The sequence below is a fragment of the Cupressus sempervirens genome, chromosome 11 (assembly GCF_028749045.1).
Source record: "Cupressus sempervirens isolate cs-2001-9-10 chromosome 11, ASM2874904v1, whole genome shotgun sequence".
NCBI lineage: Eukaryota > Viridiplantae > Streptophyta > Pinopsida > Cupressales > Cupressaceae > Cupressus > Cupressus sempervirens.
Window position 1 is genome coordinate 342781590 of NC_143128.1, and position 24165 is coordinate 342805754.

General features: G+C 36.0%; 1 pseudogene; it reads left to right on the forward strand.

Annotated features, from left to right (window-relative positions):
- The window catches only part of LOC149529488 (uncharacterized), a 141048-nt pseudogene extending 120749 nt beyond the window's left edge, over window positions 1–20299 (forward strand).
- The last annotated feature ends 3866 nt before the right edge of the window (window positions 20300–24165 follow it).

The window sequence follows — 24165 nt, forward strand, 5'->3', positions numbered from 1 at the left end:
ACCCTACTATATGCATGGTCGACTAGTTAACCACAATTATAGAACTTCATATTTGTAGAATGAAAATCTATTCCAAGTCCTCCAAATCTACCTCTTCCACCACTTTTGAACCCTCTACCTCTATTAGAATTACCTCTACCACTAGAATCACTATTGTGTTTAGTCAGCTTGGTTTCACCTTGATTCTTGGCCTAATTAATCGTACCATGAAAACCACCTCTATGACCCCCTCTTGAGTCTCTTCTTCTTCCTCTACCCCTTGAACTTGTGTCTTGTTTCTTTTTACTCTTTTCATCTAGCTTAAGAGATGATTGATAACATCTTTGAACAATAGTAAGGGTCAACAAACTAATTTCCTCTTGGATACTCCATCCACATCTAGTCAAAGATCTAGCCAATTTGATGCTTTCCTCCTCATGAACTTTGGACCTAAGGAATCATTTTTGGAAATCCTCTATATAAGAAGAAAACATCCACATCTCTTTGTTTGACATCTTTTTCTATTTTTTGTACTTAAATCTCATAATATTCTAGTACATAATTATCCCTTAGCTTAGCCACCACAACCTTCTAGTTAGCTATTAGTTTCTTTCCCTCCTTTTATCTTTCCTTTTGAATAAACATATACCAAGTCAAGTTTGGTCCCTCTAATGTCTTAGTTATCCCTTCACACTCAAAGTAATTTCCATTCCTTCTATCCATTCCATCACAACCTTAGGAATCCATCTTTCCACTAAATAAGGGTATTACCTCAAGAGATTTTCCACCTAGTGGTTTGATGGCCTTAATGAATGGTTTCTCATGTAAAAGTTGGTTAGGTTCATGGATTTCACCCTCTTCATCCACTATCTTACCCTTATTTTCACCATCTTTCAACTTCTCTTTGATTTTATTAGTTGTCTTTGTCACTTCATCTAGTTTATTTTTCATAGCCTCTAGGGATTCCTTCAGGAGCTTATTCTCCTCCTTTTTCTTTCTCATTTCCTTTGCTAACTCTATATTAGTTACCATGGTTATCTCACCCATTGAATCACTACCAAACTCTAATATATACCTACCCTAAATATTTAGCCTCTAATACCAATTTTATATTGAGCTCTTTCTTCTTGAGTCCAATCCCTTGTGAACTCCTTCAAGGCCCAAAATTAGGCCCAAAATTAGGCCTTCCTAAGGTTCTCTCTTGAACTTTACCTAGAGAAATTTTTTCCCTAACTTCTCTTTCAAAAAAGACATCTCTACCAAGTTTTTTCTTCACTCTACTCACTCTTCCCCTATTGAACTCAAGTCACTAAATGTACTCCTTAGCACACCATGGATACATTCAACTCTACATAGGATGTATGGGCTTTGAAACAACACTACTCAACCCAATCTTGCATCATTTTGATCACTCTACCCATATTTTCTTTATCAATTTCATGAAATACTTAGGAAATAGGGCTACTCACTTTTAGTCCTAATTAGGTTTTTATGGATTAACTCAAAATATTTACAAATAGGACTCTAAACAATTCATCATTATGGATAACAATTTTTAGAATACTTAAATATTTTTAGGGTTTTAATGGCCCAAGTTGTTTGTACACTTGTTTCTTAGAAATGAGCCTATAAATAAGGGTTTCAAGCATATTGTGTCACCAATGATTGTTTCTTAATTCCATACTAAAAAAATGAATTCACCTTTCTAATTCTCTTAGCATAAAGAATCTTTGGAAATTCCTCTACACTTCATTGTACTTAGATTTCAATTCTCAATCCATCAACCCTCCATCCTTGTACTATGATTACCAAAACCCCTACCCAAGTACATCTAGTCTCACCTATGTATTGGTTGTAAAAATAGAAAAATTGCAAATATTGACTCCAAATTTTATATTTACAAAATGTATAGTGTTTTCTAGTATATTCCAAAAGGCCATATAGTTACCACCACTCAAATTCATCCTAGAGTCATTTTAAGTCCTCTTACTCTGTATGGACTAGTCAACTAGTCATAGAGGAAATAATTTAATATCTCCTACAAAAATTAAATATATAAACCTATAGATGCATACCAATTAAATATGAAAAAATATGTGACTAACCATGCAATAAAAATGTTCAAGTCAATCCATTTATATATAGATTCTTGAGTTTCAAGATGACTTTGATAATAATTGTAGGAAAACTAGTCAAATTTATTGATAAAATTTGTATTTAAAAGCTTCCAACCTTGATCTCAAACATTAGATAGTTTAAATAGCTCCATAGTTCGTACCTTAACTATCAAAACTAACCCAAAACCACATTTAGTGTAGGAGTACTTCCAATACCTACCATTACAAGCACATCAAAAGGATAAAACATTAATGGTTAGGATAGAAATTGGATCTATAATCTTATGCTAAAAATAATGTCCAAGTTGTAAGGAACAGAGACATTAGGTGTGTTATAAGCCTGATTGTCCAACTTAATCATTTTATGGGCAATTTCTAGGTAGAATGAGGATAAGATAGTATTGAAGGTTAAATAATGATTTTTTATTGATCAAAACCTTCTTAGGATCCTTGGTAGCATCTAGGATTAAAGTTTAGTAAAGTTTATAGACATTTGACAACTTTTGCAAAAAAGTTGTCAAAGTTGTCAATGTTACATAATGCAACTTTTGTGTAAAAACACAACTTTTGAATCCCAACATTCACAACCACCTTTATCAGTTGGAACTATTTGGGGATGGAATAAATAAGGTTGAGAAACATTTCTAAACATAAAATAGAATAATCTATTGTAATCATTATTTAAAATCTATAAAAATATATTGTTTTCCTATCAAAACTACCTAAGAAATTGCTTCTATAGATTCACATGAAACCCTAAAGGATTGAAAAATTTGAAGAATTTTATTATGAAGGTTTTTCAAATGGTATTAGCTCTTCAAGTCACACTAGTTAAGAGAAATAAAATTTAATTACTTGTTGGTATTCGAGTCTAAGGATAGGAGGTAGAAGATGTTGGGAGAAAACATCAAACCCTCTAGACAGGCATCTAAATGTGGCTCTCTCGTTTGAGTTTTTGAGGCACAACTTGGCACTCCTAATAAATTATTGATTAAATATTAAATATTTAATTAATTAATCATCATCCTATAGCTAATTAATTAATTTAACTAACTATACTCCAATTGATAAAGTCAAATGATAATCCAAAATCAACTTATCAATGAAAACCTTATTCCTCTATTAAATTAAATAAATCTTCAAATTTATTTAATTTAATCTCACATCCCCTATTTATTAAATAAATCATTTAAAAAATTATCCCAAACCTTTAAAACATCCCTAAACCTACCTTTATCTCTAATCCAACCAATTCACCCATACTAACCTCACTTAGCCACCTAACTAACCCATCCCATCAAAACTAAGCCACTTGCCCCCTTACCCCATTTTCAAAGCTAATCCTAATCCCCCTCCTAAACATGTGCACATCTTTAAGCAAGGGTTAAGACTTGCTAACCCAAACCAAAGTCAAAATATCTCCTTTATCCTCTTTCATCCCCATCCAAGAGCATTAATTGCTCTTACATTCCATTAATGACTCTTACATCCCCCTTTATGACTCTTACATCCCTCTTACACACTCAACCACCCTCATTACTCCCTTTCACTAACCCTTATCCTATCCTCTCACACTCATCCTCCTTGTGACAAGTGTCACTTCCTTATTGGTTCTAAACAAGCACGGTCCTTGTGCTTCCCTTTGAGTGCATCTCAGTCCTCCCTCACCATCCTTCCTTCCTTGCATCCTAACCATCCATTTCACTACCCCTTGGCCTATAAATGAAATCCCTTCACAAATATCATCCACCTTCATGAAAATTTATAATGCTATTTTGAGAGCCTAAAAACTACCAAAATAACATCATAATGCTAAAATCCATCCATAACCCCATTGTTTTAACCCTCATCCATACACACACTTGATAATCACCCATCTATTTGAAGCTTGAGCACACCATGAGAATACATCTCCATCCATCAGGGACATATCCACTTCATCATGGGTTATACCATAAGGACCTTACCATTCTTGGTTTGTCCTATTTCTTGGTGATAACCTTGGTGCTATCTTAAGTGTTAACTATTTAGTTATGTTAATGCTTTCATTATTAGTTAGTATTCCTTTATTACACTACTAGATTAGGTGATATGTTTTGGAACGCCTAGTGGGACCCCTCATTTAGGTCACTACAATCATGTTTTTATTTTCTATATGTTAGACTAACCAAAATTGACATTTTGTGCTTGTGTGTATGCGCAGGTGGTTTTCTAATATTCTTGTAGGTACATAGATCTCCCATAAAAAATTGTGCTTCAAACCATAATTTTTTTTTACGTTTTAAGTCACTTTCATACACACTTTTTTCACGATCTTGCCACCTTGGGAATATGAACCCATGATTGTGGGATTGTAGCCATAAACTAGTAGGAATGCAAACCCATGAAGGAAGGATCACTATTTACCTTCAGCCACCATTACCATGTGTCACTAATCACATCCCCTGCATCTCTACTGACCCTATTCTTGCGAGAACATCATTTTCTATGAACGAGATCGCTAGAAAGTCTTGGAAAGAATGCTTAAAGCTATTAGTCAACCTTAAAAACTCACTATTTTTCTCTGTAATCAAACTTGTAGACCCATCTATCTGAGGGAATGCTCACCCAAGAACCCAAGGGATAGTTGTTTCATAAGATTGCTCTGCACCTTTTTAAACTGCAGCCTATTTTTTTATTTTTTCACAAATCACTATACCTCAATCCTTTGACTTTTAACTATGTTCCCATGCCAATAGAATCATGACCTAAACTAGTGGGTTTTCAGGTTTGACCAATTTGCGATAAATTTTAAAATTTCACTATCACAGGTACTTTCTAGACTAGAACATTAACAAGTTTTTTTGTAGGTTTTTGTCATTGCAATTTTGTTTTAAGGCTTAAAACTCAACAAATATCACTTTTTCATGGAATAAATGGTTAAGTCTTTAGAGAATTTTTTTAAAAATTGGAATACTTTGATAGCTTAAGTAAATAATCCACTCTTAAATTTCAAGTAATTAAAATTAAACGAGATGTGACAAACACTTTATTTAAGGTGCAAACGAACATTATGTGTAAACACTTCCATTTTGGTGCTTAAAATAAATCCATCAAATCTTGAATGCCTTAAGGATAAACTCACCCTTATTCCCTCCTTTTCAAAGCTTTCATGCATGATTTACATTTTGTTGACTCGATTTCCTTTTGTTGACCATCGCTATAAAGTTAGAATGAACAAATGAATGTTAAGCTCATGTGTGTCTTCAAAAAAACTAGTTTGTTAGGATACACTAAAGAATCCAATAAAAAATGAACCAAGTGTCTTGCATGTTTTGAGATTGTGCCCTCTAGCACATCTTGGTCTTCTCTCTTTTCTACATCTGAAGACCTTAAAGTAGATGATGCATGTACCAAAAGTTGTTAGCAAGATTATCTACAACAACCTTGGAGTGCTTCTAGCAAGTTCATCCACCTCTAGGAAGTGCATCATCTTTAGTGAGAAGCTCAAACTGGTAAAAAGTTTGGCTAGTATATAAATGAGGGGAAAGGTAAACTTTCTTGCTCTATCACCCAAGTTTAGGTGGTGTGTTTCTAGGGGTAGCCTGAGGTGGGAAAACTTTCACATGATTTTAGTATGTCTAGAATAGATTCTTAAGTGGATCACATATGTAGCAACCATTTGGTGAGATGCCAAAGACCCATTTACAACCCTTTAAGTCAAATATTCTCAATTTTATCCATGGTATGTTCATTCATAGTGCAAGGGAAACAACATCCCTCAAGATTACTCACCATTGTGCTCCCTTGGTAGAGGCATAATGCCACGTGGGTTTCATCTCCAAGGGTTTTTGTTGCCATAGAAGGGGAACTTCTATTTGTCGTGCCTTGAAGATTCTTTGATGTGTATCATTTGTAGATCGACTCTTATATCAGCTCACCTCTTTGATTAGAGGGACATAGTGCACTAGAATTAGGAGACACCAAGTTGTGGGCTATTAAATAGCATATTGCAACAAAAAAAATTGACCTTAGGGATAAAGTGTGTGTTTTGAATTGTCTTACTTGTGCTTAAGATCTATGAAAAACATTTGTTGAAACATACACAATTCTATGGTTATTATCAAACCCTTCTGCTAAAGAGATCATTTGTTTATCTTTCTCAAAGTTGCTTTGTCCTTTGAGAAATTGTTTGCTCATAAATCCCTCACATCAGAAAATCTCATCTTTGTTATTTCAAAAAGTAGTTGTTAGCAAGTCCATTCATAGCAACTTTCTATCTCATTGGTTCAACTTTCCCTTGTCCAAAATTATACTTGTTCTATTAAACAACAAACCACTAAGCAAGTCCTAGTCACAAATCCTCTTTTTCCTTAGTCCAAATTTTGTCCTTTTCAAAGTATCCTTGTTACTTATAATACTTGACCAAACATTAACACATTTTTTGTCTTTGAAAGACCCCATCTTTTGATATTTTCAAGAAAATAGTTGTTAGCAAGTCCATTCGCAACAACTTTTGTCTCCTTGGTTTACCCTTACCTTTTCCAAGACTATACTTGTTATCTCAAAAACCCACTACTAAGAAAAATCTAGTTGCAAATAGACCTTTTTTCCTTAGTCCAAATTTGTCTCTTTCAAACTATCCTTGTTACCTATCCTACTTAACCAAAAATAACACATTTTTCTTCAAAATAGGTTCTCCTTACTCTTGACCAAAAGATTGTTAGCAAGTTCATTCGCAACAACTCCTAAAGTCTAGTTTGCCCGACTACACTACTTTACCATTTTTTGGAACTTAGCTATTCCTTAATTGATTTATGTTCCCAACCCAAGGTAAAAAGGTATACTTAGCATAGTTACTGCCTATGAAACCCCACAGTTGTGATCAAATATCTTAGAGTTATCTCATGTCAAGCCAAACCAAACCCAAGTTCAAAAAAGCTAAACTTCCATAAATACTAGTTTACAAGGAAATGGAAGCAGAACACAAGAAACATACCCCCAATCCAAGGATCACCAAAATAGACCAAATTGAGAAAGATGGTGTAGACATTGCATTACATACTAAGTGAGATTACAAAATTCAAAACCTAACTCTTTGACAAGGTGTTATCCAGAGCCTCATCAACAATTCTAGTGTTACTCACTCTGATTAGGTCCTTCCTTTTCCACACACACTTGTGCACTTATCTCCTCATAATTTTAGTCTTTCATTAAAAAACCACTACCCCATATAAGAATCTAAAATAGGTTCACCTCCTCCCATTTTTACATCAACCTTAGGTTTGCAAAGAATTCTCCACATATATCATTAAGCAATTAACATCCTCCACTATTTACACATCCAATTAGAAGCATTTTAGCATCACTTCATTAAGATTTGTTTCCCTAAAGAAAGTCTCCATCCATCTCACCATCATAGTTATCCTTGGTAATAAGAATTATCTAGAATAGGTTGTCACTTGTATCCCATATCACCATGAGAAAAAGGTTGGGCCACACATTTCATATCACCATCATATTTTCATAATCATATTTAAGGGAAACACAACCTCCTTCACTTAGTACCATATCATTTAGATTCCTAAGGTATTATATACACTTAACATCATCCTTCTTATATTTTAATCCTTAGGGAAATTATCCTTTCATGTCACCCACCACACATTTTGGTAAGAACACACAGAAAAAAGGACATAGATCCTAGTCATAGTAGTAACACAGCTAGGGTTTAACCATACCCCATAGTTTCCATGAGGCCACCCAACCCACCACCACAAACCCTAGAAGAGATAGGTTCTTCCATATATATTGATGCTTTCATGAACCAACCTAGCCACACCACCATTGTTAATGCCATCATAGATCAAAATAAGGAAACCATCATGGAAAATTTCTTAAGGGACAATGTTGGTGCCTTTGAGTTTGGATGCCCACCACCTACCAACATTATAGATCATGCGCATCCTTTGTTTGGCTAGAAACCACCATCTATAGGCTCATTTGTCCCTCGTGATCCTTTCTCTTCACCCAACAGTGGGTACCAACAACCATAGGTAGAACTAGTAGATCCAAATATACCCTCAACCTAGGTGACTGCTCCCATTCCACAAAACACCCATCCCATACCCACTCAACCGTTAGTACATACCACATCTCAACCAACCATAAGTGTATCATCTACTTCTGCTTCTGCCACCCATCTCCTCACTTTACAAAATCCCACTTTTACACCTAGAAACACTACATTTTCTATTTCCATCTCCAAATACATCCAATCTATTCACTATCAAAATTTTTGCACTAGGGTCAAACACCTCCTCTTCCATCACACCCAACATGACTATCAATCCATTTTTTACTAGCTAAAGTACTTCAGCCTCATTCCCTTTATGACCTTGGAATATTGGTATGACACATAGGCCTACTAATAGCCTCCCCTTCAGCTCTGCATCCATGTCCATATCCTAGTTGCTATAATCCTCCATTCCTCCAATCTATTCATTACCACCCATGACCAACTATTTTTCTATGCCACCCTTAAGAAATAGTCAAAACATCCCTCCACTATAGTATCCTACTATGAAGACTTTTCCTCATATTAATTATATTGCCCCTATTAGTACTCAATTGCTCTCTCAAGTAGGGGCACAACCAACATATATTGGGAAAAGTGTTCATTCCTAAAGCATGTCCCAAGCATTACCAACACTACTATCCTTCTAGCCACAATCATCATGCCAGTTGTATGCCCAAGTATCCACATAGAATTATCTACTAGGGAAAAAATCTCACACTTACCTAGCCCACCAATAGTCTACCTAGCAGATGCAACAATATGCACAAACTACATTCCAACAACCCATAGCACCCATCCCACTACTTGTACAACCTCTTTTTCCATTAACACCATTTGGAAATTAGGGTTTCCCATATCAACCTTTAGTATATATTATGTATCCCACATCAGGGACACTTGGACCAGGAATATTCATTACTCTACCTATAAAATTTGAATGGGAAGAGATGAAAAATGCTCTCAAAGCCCTCAAAGATGGGACATACTCCAAAAATTTTTAATTCAAAAATGATTGTCCATATCCATTTGACAAAACCATCACAATGACACCCTTTCCTAAAGACTTAGAGATCTCCAAGTTTGATAAATTTATAGGGAAAAGTGATCTAGTCACACATGTTTAGGAATTCTATATGCATTACCAAGAAGTAGCTTATAATGATGTATTCCTAATACACCTTTTTTTTGAAAAGCTTTGGAAGACCAGCCCTAGAGTTGTTCTATCGTATAACCAAGGGTACCATTAAAACCTTCATTGATCTTTCTGAAGCCTTTGTGGCTCAAAAATGCCAATCTTGTTGAGACTAAGTTATCTGTAGTAGACATAGTTCATACCAAGTGAAAAGGAGGAGAAATCCTTGCATAATACTTATAACATTGGCAAACCCTCACAACTAGGATCTCATGTAACATCCCCAAATGTCACCTTGTCAAAATGTTCATAAATAATGCACATCCTAGTCTTGCCCATCACATGGTTATGAAATATTTACAAACATATGAGGACATTAAAGAAAAAGGGATGGGACTCAAATAAGGGCTCATCAAGGATGGTATCATCAAACTTTACAAAGAAAATATTCAAGATGGAGACCCAAGCAATGACAAAACATAGTATTGGAATAAATAAAAAAACATAGTGACAGATGGTGTCACAACCACCCAACATGTTCATATCATTGGGGCCATAGCCAAAATTCCCACCACACTTTGTCAATAATAGCCGTATCAGCAACAATCACCTCTATATCAACAACTGCCTATGTAGAACAATCAACAAGTACCCACCCATCAAAATCAAACTAATGTCATCACACTTTTGGCTAGACCTAGACCATGTGTTTAGAGATAACCACTTATATACACCCTATTGGGGGAGCCCCTTGATGAAATATTTGAAAAACTAGCCAACGATAACCTTGTTCAATATCCATAGACACAACCCTTGGAACCCAATTAGTCTAGAGCATCCTAGTATAAGGATAATGAGTTCTGCAAATTCCATCATGTCAAAGGACGTACCACTCTCAAGTGCATGCAACTCAAGGATTATGTCCAAGACCTTATTAACCAGAAAGAGATCACAATGGAGGCACAAGATTCACCTAATGCAAGGTTAATGATACATCAAAATGATTTTCCTCCTCATAACACAAACATAGGGAAAGCACCTACAAACACTCCTACCAACAAACCAAACAATGCTCAAAATAAATAGGCAGATAACCGAGAGAAATCTCAAAACTATACCTCAGCATACTTGGACTATGGGAACCTTATCAACTCCATATCACAAGTTGAGCCATCTATCAATGTTATAAACATCAAAGATACCCAATGTGCCATTACTACTCACCAAGCTTGACTCAATATTGTTTTCCCATTTGTGTCTACAACATCAAGATTGCATCCATCCAAAAAACCTTCGTCAAGATCACCCTCATTAGGACCACAATATAATATCTTGGAACACCTTGGAAACATGCTAGTTCAAATTTTCATTCTAGATCTCTTATGAATAAGCCCACTTTATCAAGAGATCCTTGATAGTACTCTGCATGAGTCACATGTCACCACTGACATAAATGCCACCGAGTTCCACAACTTGGTCAGCCATATTTCCATATCACATGCTTTGTCCTTCAAGACCTCTAACATCCCAGTATTTGAACCTAATCAATCCTTCCACTTCACATAGTTGTCACAATTTTTGACTTTGTAGTCAAATAGGTCATGATAGATAATGGATCGAATTTAAATCTATGCACTTTAAAATTCATCAAACAAGCAAGATACACTAAGGTAGATATTATTAATGAGGTAATTACCATCAAAACATATGACAACTTGGAGCACACCACTGAAGGAACCATCTTGCTCCCTCTCAGAGTCGGCCCTACCACTTAAGAAATAGTTTATCATGTAGTTGATCTTAACCTTCCATAAAACATCCTCCTTGGCCACCCATGGATTCATGCCATGAAGGTTGACCCATCCACATACCATCATTGCATCAAATTTTTGCATAATGGCATTGAGGTAACCATCCATGTAGATCTTGAAGCTTCATACACCAACCATTACCCTAGAATTGAAGTTGGCTACACCATGACTAGTTCCTCTAGCACCTACCATGATCCAAATAACATTTTAGACTCCACTCTTTCCATGGTTAAGATCAAATACCAAGGTTGTGGTGAATATAATCTGATAGATGGTTTTGTTGTCCATGCTCTACCACTTGATCCACATACTCAAGGAAGCCTATCACATCAAAGGCCAAGGCTAGATGCCACCTCTTAACTTAGATAGTTGGGCCCTACCACATTTATTACCAAGGGTATCCTCAATGGAGAGGAAACTACACCAGACATTAGGACATGGATATATAAGGAGCCACCTCCTAAAAGTGAAGAATTTCTTGATCACTTTAAACAAAAATATTCCTGGTCACATCACTATGCCACTAAGCAATGGGATTATCAAGGAGGTGGTTTGGGTCATCTAGAATTAGGCATTAGGTATCCTATTGAAGCATACCAAGAAAAGAAAAAGAAAGGCTTAGGCTATAGACTCCCTGAGACTAGGGGCACTATAACAGAAGACCACTATTTCACAACCATCCAAAATAGTTTAGTTGAGGTCGAAGACATTCTCGAGGAAGTAGAAAAGAAAGAATATGATGATATTTTCCTTGATAAAATTATCCTAAGAGCCTCTATGCTCTGCCAAATATCCTTAAATCTCATAGACCTACCACTCACTCACCCTGAACTCATTGATTGGGACCAATTAACTATTGTCCATGTTGATGAATTCTCTATAGAGCACACGCTCCTAAAATTCATGGGGGGCAAAACACTACATAAATAGCCACCACCACTAGTAGCATGTGTCTACAAACTAGATCCAATAGGCTACTTTAGGGAGGAGGAAATCTTGAATCGCAAAATTAAGTTGAAAAATGACACAAAAGAGAAAAAAAGCAAAAAAAAAAACCATCCTCTAGTGAAAAATCCTCTACGACACCATTGGATGATTCAAAAAAATAAAATGAAAATAAAGGATGTATCTAATGGTGAAACCCTCTTAGAATCACCCAAGGATGGATATTTCATCCTTCACCATAGGATCATAGGCTTCCCATGTCTTTAGTCTTGACAGAGGAGACTAGATCGGTCAATATCAGTCTGACCAAGATACCTCAGATCACATATATCATGGCATCTCTACCACTTGAGTAGGAAAATCTTCTCATTGAAGTCCTCCATGACCCCAAGTTAGTAGTACACCATTTTCTCATGGATCCAAAGGCCAAACTTGTCAAGAGAAAGTTTTATAAGATGGACCCCAAAATTTCTTTTTTGGTTAAAGCGAACATAGAAAAATTGCTAGAGGGAAAGATCATTCACCCAATTGACTATTTAGAATGGATCTCCAACATGGTACCTATCGCAAAACGTTTTAGTGATATCAAAATTTGCATAGAATTTAGAGATCTTAATAAAGCTTGTCTTAAGGATGATTTCCCATTACCAAACATAAACATGATTGTTGATCTCACTGTAGGCCATGAGCTCTTATCACTCATGAATGGTTTCTCCAGATAAAATCATATTCAAATACCAAAGGAAGACTAGCATAACATAACATTTACCACCCCTTAGGGGACATTCTATTATAACATGATGCCATTTGGGTTAAAGAATGCTGAGGCAACATATCAACACACCATGATGGTCATTTTCCATGACCTAATCCATAAGAATATTGAGTATTACATAGATGATATTTTAATCAAGTCTCTTAATGCCCTTGATCACTTATCTTATCTTGAGGAAGTGTTCGATCGATTGGCTAAATGTCATCTCATGCTCAATCCTAAGAAATGTGTCTTTGACATTACCTCAAGAAAACTCCTCAGATTCATTGTATCATGGAATGGTATTGAGATTGATCCTAAGAAGGTTAAGGCCATCATGGATATGGCCCCTCCTAAAACACTCAAGTAACTTTGTTCTCTTCAAAAAAAGTTGCAATTAGTCAGGAAATTTATCTCACAACTTGCTGACAAGTGTCAACCATTCACACATTTACTCAAAAAGGATTAGAACTTTAGGTGGGACCACATTTTCCAACACAATTTTGAGCTCATCAATAAATACTTGGCTAATCCACCTATTTTGGTTCCTCCAGTTATAGATCATATGCTCTTATTATACAATACAACAACTCCCATGGAACTGGGTGCTCTTTTAGCACAACTTGATGATACAAGAAAGGAAAGGGCTATTTAGTACACTAGTCATACCTTAGTTAAATATGAGCTCAATTACACCCCAATGGAATAGGCTTTCTTAGCTGTGGTATTTGCCACTCAAAAGTTACATCATTATATGTTGAGCTACACTGTGCAACTAATATCCAAAATTGGTCCATTAAAGTATATGTTATCATGCATAGTACGCATAGTGTGCTTGGCTAAATGGGTCATGCTTCTCAGTAATTTTGACATCCAATATATTGAAGGAAAGGCCATGAAAGGATACATTATCATACATCACTTGGTATATGTACCCTTGGTTGCAAACCACCCTCTCATTATGGAATTCCCAGATGAACACCTCTATTTAATAGAAGAACAACCATCTTTGAAGTTATACTTTGAAGGATTTTACACATCCCATGGCTCTAGAACTAGCATACTCTTGATCACACCTCAAGGAAATTACATTCTTAAATCCTTCAAACTATAGTTTCAGTGTACCAACAATATCTTAGAGTATGAGGCCCTTGTTGCAGGGCTCAAAATAGCCATTGAATGGAATATCATAGAGCTATAGGTCTATGAAGATTCACAACTTATTATCAAACAAGCTTTAAATAAGTATTAGACCAAGGATGACAAGATACTACCTTACAAAGAGTTGGTTGATCAATTGAAGGAACATTTTACTCAAATTTAGTTCATACAAATACCTAGACTACAAAACAAGGTAGCAGATGACATGGCCACTATTGGTTCCCTTTTTGAAATACTGGATGAGGCTACATAGTATGAATTCTTGGTTGAGAAGCTACATGAGCCTGCATATGAGAATGATAAGTCAATGTAAGTATGCATCTTTGTTGGTCCCTAATCCCCATGGTACCATGAAATTCATGCTTACTTACTAAATGGTATCATATCTCCCCATCTCACATGAACCCAACACTAGAACCTTATTTGTAGAGCTTCTTGTTATTCTATCATCACCCAAACCCTATATCATCACATTTATCATGATACTCTCTCTCAACATCTAGACCAAAGTAAGGCTACAATGACTCTCAAGGAGGTACACATCAAAATTTTTGGTGCTCACACAAGTAGGATAGTTCTAGCTAAAAAAATCCTTTGAGTTGGGTATTACTAGTCTACTCTAGAGCACGAAGCCTATGAATTTGTGAAATGATGTTTACCTTATCAACAACATGCTAATCTAATCTGAGCCCCAGCTCAAGCCCCGGCTCAAGATGTATAACCTATTGCACCACCATGGCCATTTTCCTATTGGGGGTTTGACCTTGTTGGTGTTATCACACCTCTCTCTTTAGAAGGACACAAGTGGATAATCAATACCACTAATTATTTCACTAACTAGGTAGAAGCACTCCCCCTTGTCACTGCCATAGGAGTTCAAGTGTCCAAGTTTATTCTTTATCATAACATATGTCGCTTTGGCATCTCGATTACCATTTTTATTGACCATGGAGGTAATTTCAAAAATCCAATATGGAAGAATTATGCACTTCCCTTCATATCCATCACCATTTTATTAGACCATAATTCCCATGAGGTAATGGTCAATTAGAGGAAACTAATAAAACCCTCCTCAAAATCCTAAATAAAGTTGTCAATGATTTTAGTCGTGATTGGCATTTACAAATCAACCCCACCCTATGGGCCTGCCACACCTCATTCAATACATCCATCGACACAACCCCATACTCCCTAGTTTATGGTGCTAAAGTAGTATTATTTATTTAGGTTGAACTCCCATATCTTTGCATTTCTTTATAAGACTTGATATCAGATGAAGATTACAGAGTGGCTTAATTTATCCAACTTGATTTACTTGATGGAAAAAGACAATAGGCCTATGACCACCTCATGGTCTACTAGAATCACCTCAAGTGCAATTTCAATAGGAAGGTCCATCCGCACCACTTTCAAGGAGGAGAGATGGTCCTCAAATAAAATATGAAGGTTCAAGCTAACCGAGAAAAGAAAGGAAAATTTGAGCCCATGTGGCTTGGTCCTTATATGGTCACAACATCTTTTGGCTCAGGGGCCTATTAGCTATCCACACTTGAATGTGAAGTCTTGAATGATCTCACCATTATCATTCACCTAAATAAATTCTATGCCTAAAAATCTTTAGTGTATCCTACCCCTTCAAGGAGTACAATAAAAAAAAATAGTAAAGAAAAATAAACATCCAATGGTGAAAACTTGATAATTCAAGCAGCTTCGATAGGTACCCTGGTGAAAACCTAGAAATTAGGTGCCAAGTATACTTAGCCTTTTTATTATCTATCCATGACATGCATCTCCCAAAATACCCCCTCACACTTCATCCCCCATCTCCTCATTTTTTCCAAGGTTTTCCTCATAGTTTCACTTTCACACTCCCAAACTCACTCATGGCATTTTCTTTTAGTCTCCATCACTTTGGAACATCCCACTTAGATCCTATATTATATCCATAGTTCATATATCTACCCTATCCTTGTACTCTACCACATGTATCACATTAGGTATATTTTATCCTTGTACTCTACCACATGTATCATATCAAGAATATTTTATCCTTATACTCCACCACATATATCCTAAGAGGTGTCATTTATCCTTTGTATCAATTCTATGTATCATATCCTTGTAACAATAGTAATAGAGTATGTATCATATCCTTGGAAATGACAATAGTACCATATGTATCATATCCATGTACTAATGCTAGTCCTTAGTGTATCATACCCATGTAACAATGAATGTATTACAATAGTGTTATCTCCTCATCTTGAGCTTTCCCCCTTCGTACACATACCCACTATTGTATTCTATCGTATTTTCTTGAGTCCCCATCCATTGTATAGCCATGCTTGTACATTTTTTTGACCCTTATCTTGACACCCTGTGTCACTAGCCCATCATCTATAGGAAACAATCATTACCCATTTTATCATTATCCTAAAATGTACTATCACTAAGTCCTTTCTGAATGTTTTCATTCTTATTTTCAGCCCATCAGTATCCAATTATCCTGATCTCTTTGGCAAAAGGTTACTTTTTTGCACTTTTTTTCTTTCTTCTGATCTTTTTTTTTCTCTTGTATATTTTGATTGGTCATTTCCAGGTGATTTTAGTTGTTCCCTCCTCATGGTCACCATGGTCTTCCATATCATGGTGCACTTTGACTGGGGTAACTCAAACACATGGTGTCAACCACAATCTTTTTCTACTTTTGAGTCAGCTAGATATCACCCTTGCATATTCCAAACATGTTTTCATTTATGATCACATGATGTAGTTGGGCAATGTCATTTTCTTGTGGATCATCCAAAATCATTTCCACATTGATTTCTCTAGGACTCATGTGTGATGTTGGGGCAATCCTTGCGTGCTTGTGTGAGTCAGTCCTATGCAATATTGGGGAAAAGGCCTTGACATTCTTAGTAACCTTGGTAGATCCATTATATTCCTATATCAAATAAAGTTCTCACACTACATGGTGGTACTTCTTCGTGAAGTACTCCACTCTCAAGCTTCTCATATATCCCCTTCCTCTCACCATTTTCTCCCATATGAAGAATTACATGATCCCATCATCCCTATACACATATGTACTCACCCCCTCCTATACATTTTCCTAGCCTCCTATCCTCTCCTCCCATGCTCCCTTATAACTCTTAGCCCCCATGACCTAACCTTTCCTTAGCATCTCGATCTCCTACTCAATCCCATCCACTTGAGTCTTCTACACATGTCCTATTTATAGTTGTGCATATTGTTTCTACCTCTGACCAAGGTCATGACCAATTAGTGATATGTTGTACCTTTCACCTATAGCCCACATCTATTTCCCTATCACTCTACTTCCCTTTCCTATGATAACCAATGGTACCTTCTTCCTTTACATCACCTATCTCTCTCAAACTTCTGATCTTGCCATTATCAAAATCTTTTGATTCAAATTCTTTATAATAAAAAATTGAGCTATCTTCATTATCCTACTCTTATAGCTTCTAAAGCCCTAGGCTACGACTTTAGCATCCATCGTGATATGCTTTTTATCATAAAGTCACTATCTTAACTCTATGTTCACCTATCCTATTTCTTACCATCCTGACTCAAATTTTTTTGTTTAATCATTTTCCACCATTATCTACTTAAAATTCAGCATATCTTATGTTTTAAAGTTCATTCTTTATCATAGATCATTATTCTATATCGAGTTTTGTTTATCCTTCCCTACCATCATAAATTTTCCTATATCTCATTTTTTTTGTCATCATTTCCTACATCTATTTTCTATCTCCCAATATCCTATTTTTTAAATAATTTAGCATGTTGTATTGTCATATATTATGTTGGGACTAAAATTGCATGGTTAATTTTGAGTCGCATATTAAGATTTTTGAGAAATTTAAGCCCTGTAGGTGCCCATAAATGCATATGTACTTGGCTGCACCTTTGAGCCCCATGAGGTGTTTAATGTTTCTAACACCTTTAATTTAGTGCATCTATGTGTTTTATGAAGCTAAATTGTCATTTTGAGTCATTTGGTGAAGTACCATTTTTAGTAATTATCAAATTTGCATTTTCACCTAACTGTCAAATAGTGACAGGAGGCTATGTTTGCAAGTGAATATCTTGCACCCACAAATGTTTCATGATTCAACACTTTGGGAGTATCTAGTTTCCATACCTAATAGCCTATTTTTCATATTTCAAGTCATTTTGAGCCCATTTTCCTAGGTTTTGAATCCCTCAAAGTTGGTCAGTTATCAATGTCATGCTAATATGAAATGTTCAAATTCTGGGAAGCCCTGTTTGATGTGTTATAATTTTGAACTTGTTGACCAAAATGTTAACATTACTTTTTCCTTACATTGTAGAGGTCAGAGGCTTGTCATATTTCAAGTTTTAGCTTATGAAAAATCCATTTGATTAGTTTTCAAACATGATTCCAACCGTAATTTCTAACCTTTTACTGGTGTCAAGAAATGCAAATTGTTTGGTACCCCTATTTGAGACATTATAACTTGAGATACTTGATTGGTGAGATCAAATGGATTATAACACTAAATTGCCCTCTGAAAATAATTTAAGTATGCCAGTTTGCAAGTCATGATGAATCCATTTGCACACTTTTCCAGGTCAATTTCATTTGCAAAAAATGTTTTCTGTCAGTGTTTCTAGTTTACATATTTTGAGTAGCCCACTTTGACCACTCCCCATTTGCACCCATTTATTCTTCATGAGCCTAAATTTTAGATCCATACTCTCCTTGTGATAGTCAACCAATGCCCCATTTTCCTGCCCCCAAGTGTCCATCAACCTAGTTTTCAAAGCCAAATCTGAACCTAGTTTATTGCTTTCTGACATGTTTTCTTGCAGGCAGTTCTGAGAGGCCATCTTTGATTGTCAATGTCTTTTGATCTCAAATTCATCATGAGATGAGATTCAATAGGGTAGAATTTTATAGAATAGAGAATTAGTGCCCCAATTTTTAGAGCTTGGTCAAGTGTTTGGATCAATTTTTAAGGCTAGTCAAAGGACCTCTTGGCATCAAAATGACAGTTTGTAGATTAATGGTGAAATGAGTTTTAAATGATCAATCAATGCCCAAATTTGAATTTAATTAGTATCAGATTGATCAATAGGTTACTTTGTAAAGTTAGTTGTTCAAAACAAAACAAAAATTAGTCGAACCCACTTTGGGGCCCGAATAATTCCATTAGATTGATAAGGTTTAAATGAGGGTTTTATGAAGGCCTATGAAATGGAAGTGCAAGTGCTTCTTCTATCACTCATCTTCCTCATAGTAGGATCTTTAGTAGATTCCATGGCTACAAAGGTTTTTTCGAAGAAAGCTCAACATTGATCAATTTGAGAAAACTGACTGATCTGAAGCTTGACTACTCTTACATAACTTGGATGGTCTGGTGAAGGAATGGACACAATGTGCACCAAATGGATATTATTTCATTCTTGTATATGAAAAAGGATCTTTTGTAATCAAAGGTCCATAAGGATGGTCATGCAATCTAGATTAGGTTCCTATATTAGTGGATAATAATGGTTGCCTTAGCAATTAAAGACCCAAGTGAATGAGCTAATGCAGATCTTCAAATTTATATGGGTTTATCACAGTCAAACCTGGCTAAGCACCACCATTGATTGGGATGAAATAGTGGCTATACTATGATTATGGTCCCAAGGAGATGCCACCTCTTATTTTTCTTTCAAGCATAGTAGGAACTACTAATTTATTTTACAAGCAGATATTGTCTTTATCAATGAAGGGTTATCAAGTAATTGCTACTGATGCACTGCCTATATGGAGCCATCAAGAATGGGTTGATTCATTTAAAAAGTTCATAGACGATATTGATGTTCACCATGTACATCTTTATGGCACATCACTTGGGGGTTTTCTTACACAACTTGGTTCAATATCATCCAAGATGAGTAAAATCTATATTGCTTTCAAATTCTTTTTTGGAAACTCATTGTTTTGGAGATGCAATGCTTTGGCCTTCGTTGGTTTGGTGGACTCCTTGATTTATGCTGAAGTGGTACATTCTAATACGAATTCACTCTAGACCTTATGAACCATTTATTGGAGATTCTATGGACTTTTTAGTTAATCAACTTTAGACCCTATCAAGGGAAGAGTTGGCATCTCATTTGATATTAAACACAATGATTGTTTCTATTGGAAAATTACTACTTCTATACTTTGCAATCACAATCATGGATACAAATGATTATTGTACAATACCTCAAGTATTGAAGGACCAGTTGGGTGATAGGTACCTTGGTGCGAGGAAGGTAGTTTTAAAAAGTGGTTGTGATTTTCCATTTCTTACATGACCATGATAAAGGCAAAACATGTAGCAACAAATCAAAAGGAAAGCTAATGTGTTGAGATGGAATCCCCATGAAAAGAAGATCACACCAAGTTTGAAGCTGGCTATTGTAAAAAAAGCACAAAATTGCAAGAACCATAGCAATAGATAAAAAATCCATGCTAGAAGGAAGGTGATAGGTACATTGTAAGATGATGCTTTCTTTGTTAAGGTGAAAACAAGACATGGCTCTAGCATCAGCAAAGGAAGCTGCCCATTAAAAGGGGACTTGAAGAACAAGCCACAACCTGCATAGAGAAAGGCAACTATGTAGATCTTATGGAGGACATGGCCAGCCTTCTTGATGCATTAGGTATTGAAAAAAAAATTGTTGAGGGCAAGGATTTTGGAGCACTGATTGCATATTATCTATATCTTTTGTACTCTGAGCGAGTGAATGCCATTGTAAAAATGGGTATACCTTATTTGAGACCCGACCAAGAAATTGGTCGACTGGATTTGTTTCTAGAAGGGTTTTATATTAGACATTGGAAGCAACTAGAAAGTTGCCACGCATAAAAGGGAAGCCACATCCCATGCATATAAGGTAAGAAGCCACTCAAGGTAGAAGCCAGTTCAAGAAGGAAAAGGAGGTGTCTACAGCTCATAAGCTCATGCCATATGAGGAAGAACATTCAAATTAAATAGGAACCCATAGCATGCAACATAGAAATAGGGATCTCCATAGGATATGTAAAAGTTGCAGATGTATGAATAAAAGGAGGCCCATGACAGGGGCATGAAATCCATGGGGTAGTCAACACTTGTAGAGAAGGGTCCACGCCTAGCAGAGTATCAACATAGGGTGCCAATAAAGAAGAGCCCAACAACAAACATAAAGGAGACATTCTATGTTAGAGAAGCTGATGTATATTGAAGAAAGTAGCAGATCATGTCATTAATAGGAAGAAGCACATATCCAAAGTAGCCAACATTGGAGAAGTCATAGTCATTGCAGGGGTAGTCCATGCAAGAGAGAGAAGGTTTCAGCAAAACTTTTATCCCACATTCACCATGGGCAATACTTTTTAAGTCTTTAAATACTATCTTGTGCATAATGGGTTGTGTATTAAGAGAAGAGCCTTTTGGAAAGGCTGCGGCTAGTGCAAGGGCCCCACTCATCCAAGAAACATGGAGGGAAGGTTAAGTTTTGAACCCATAAACAAGTAAGATCATTAATGTCATTGCCTAAAAGTCAAAAAATCTGGCAACTCGCTACCTTGCTAGCCAAAAAATCCATGGTTTTCTAGCAAGCAACATAGCAAGTCACTAGAAAACCTCTAAAATTTGGTGAAAGTCAAATGCAATGTGGATTTTACTTCTAATGTAGTTGACAAATTGGGTAGCACCAAGTGGCATCCGATAGGATGACGAGATGCTAATGTGGAATTTGAGTGTTGAGATCGTGACACATGGATGATCATGTGGAATTCATATGTAACTAAATGAAGTTGCTCACTAGGTAAGTATAATGACATAGTGAGTATGATGTGGCACCCATTTGGTAGGGAATGATGAGAAAGTAGCAATGTGCCAATCATGTACACACAGTGAGTATGACATGTGGCAACTCGGTCAAGCAGAGTTGACTCAAAATGGAAGATAAGGGAAAAAAAATTAAATGTTCTTGTAGGACTAGAAAAATGGGTTAAAATGCATAATGCACTATGAGCAAATCACAAAACTCAATAATCATATATTAGCACCCACTAGTCTACCATGAAAGCCAAACTAATAGAGAAAGCAATAGAAACCCCCTTTTTCATTTGTAGCTCACATGTTCTTCTTTCTTCTCCAAATGATTGTAGCTCCAATTCACCTATAGTGCACACAAGGTTGAAGCTAAAGCCTATGATGTGGATAATGCCATGAGAATAGTTGAAGTGTGATTTTATGTGAGAGAGAGAATGCAACATGCAAATAAGTAGAGACTCAAAGATTCAAATATTTGGACTTTAAAAACTTAAGCATTCGGATCCAAAATGAGAGGAAGGGTGTCCATTTTATAATTTTCATGTAGGGTGAGAGCATTGGATTTGTCACCCACAGACATGTGATGTGGCAAGAGATTCCTATGACGCATATGATAGAATATGCCAAAAGTAAGATTCTATGACACATGAGAATCAAATTTGGAAGAGAATCTATGATGCGTCATAAAATTCCTCAACCCACTTAATGCCAAGAATCTATGATGAATAAACCAAATAGGGACATGTGTAAGAGGTAATAATATTTGATTATGACAAATTTCAGCCAAGTGTCATGATGATGCAATATTTTATGGAATATTTGAATTAAAAATCCTTTTATTCCACAAAATAAGAATTAGTAGAAAATGGGTTTAATGATGAAAAATGGGACTTAGGAAATTAAGAATTTCCATGGTTTGCAGATAATGAATCAATTAATTAATTGAGGATGATAATTGGGAAGAATAATTAGAAAGAATAGGATTAAATTATGGGTTATTTAATCCTATAGAGAAAATTGGCAGATGATTGGTCAAATTGATTAAATGAATGTGACCGTATCCTTTGATGAAAATGTGACGATGATGGATATCAAATAAGATGATGAAAAGGTAGACCAAAACCATGGTCAAATTAATTGATAGATCAAAATTGATAACATGCCAAGGACACATGACATGAATAAATTGATATGTAACATTTAACCGAAATTTTAAATGCTATAGGATTAAAATTGATTGATAAGGTTCGATCATAATAACACTGACAGACATTGTCAATATTATTAAAATGGTTGATGATGCCATGATATGACATTGAAAGTCTCAACAACATCAAAGATTGAATGACATGAATGATATTTTGACCTAGCACTGAGAGCCATGATAGTACTATGGTCATATTAACAAGATTGATAAGTTGATAGGTTTCCAAGGCACCGAAAGCCACAACAATGCCTAGGAGTGGATAAAGTTTGATATGTTTTGGGTTGATTAGGACTGATTTTGAGTGATTTTGAGTTGATTTGGGGTGATTCCGAGTTGATTTGATATGATTCTGAGTTGATTTGATATGATTCTAAGTTGATATGAAATTGATACGAAAGGGGATACAAATGACAAAATATGGTCAATTTGGCCAAAAGATAAAAGTTAGTAGAATGAGAAAATGGGACAAATTAGTATGAAGAAGTGATGAGGTCATAGATGTGAACCATTTTTGAGCGTCTACATTTTGCCCCTCTTTGATACAATGTGATTTAGACCATTGCGTCAAAGAATGCTAATGAAAAAGCAATAAAAGCATGCCCCAGTGATGCGGTATATATTTATGCCCCCTCAAGAAATTGACCAACATTTAATGGGAAAACAAAGCCATAGGAACTGACGGATAAAAAATTGAAGTTAAAACGCAAAGTTATGGCCTCCGGAGTGTAAATAGGCACGCGACCAACACAGAGAGGGTCTTTGGCACAACCATCTAGGTAGTAGCAAGCTATAAAAGGGCTTTGAGAGGAGTTTGAAGGTCATTTTCACTCTCTCATTTGGAAGAAAAGGAGCTCTAGAGCAAGGAGGATGGATCAACTACCTGGGGAGCAACATTGTGGTGAATGGGTGCAGACCTTCCAATGGCAAGTAGATGCTGGCCCTCCGGTGAGTAGATCGAGGTCGTCTTTGTACTTTTTACTTTTTTTCATGCTTTTTTCTATATTTTGATGCTTTTTTACTACTTTTTAGGCACCTAGGAGTCTATCGGGGGGAAACAGGGTCAAATAGGGTCAACTAGGGGTCCCAGGGCCAGTTAGGGCTTCCAAATACCCCCAATTGCGCCCAAAATGCATCCAAGTGTATCAATGATG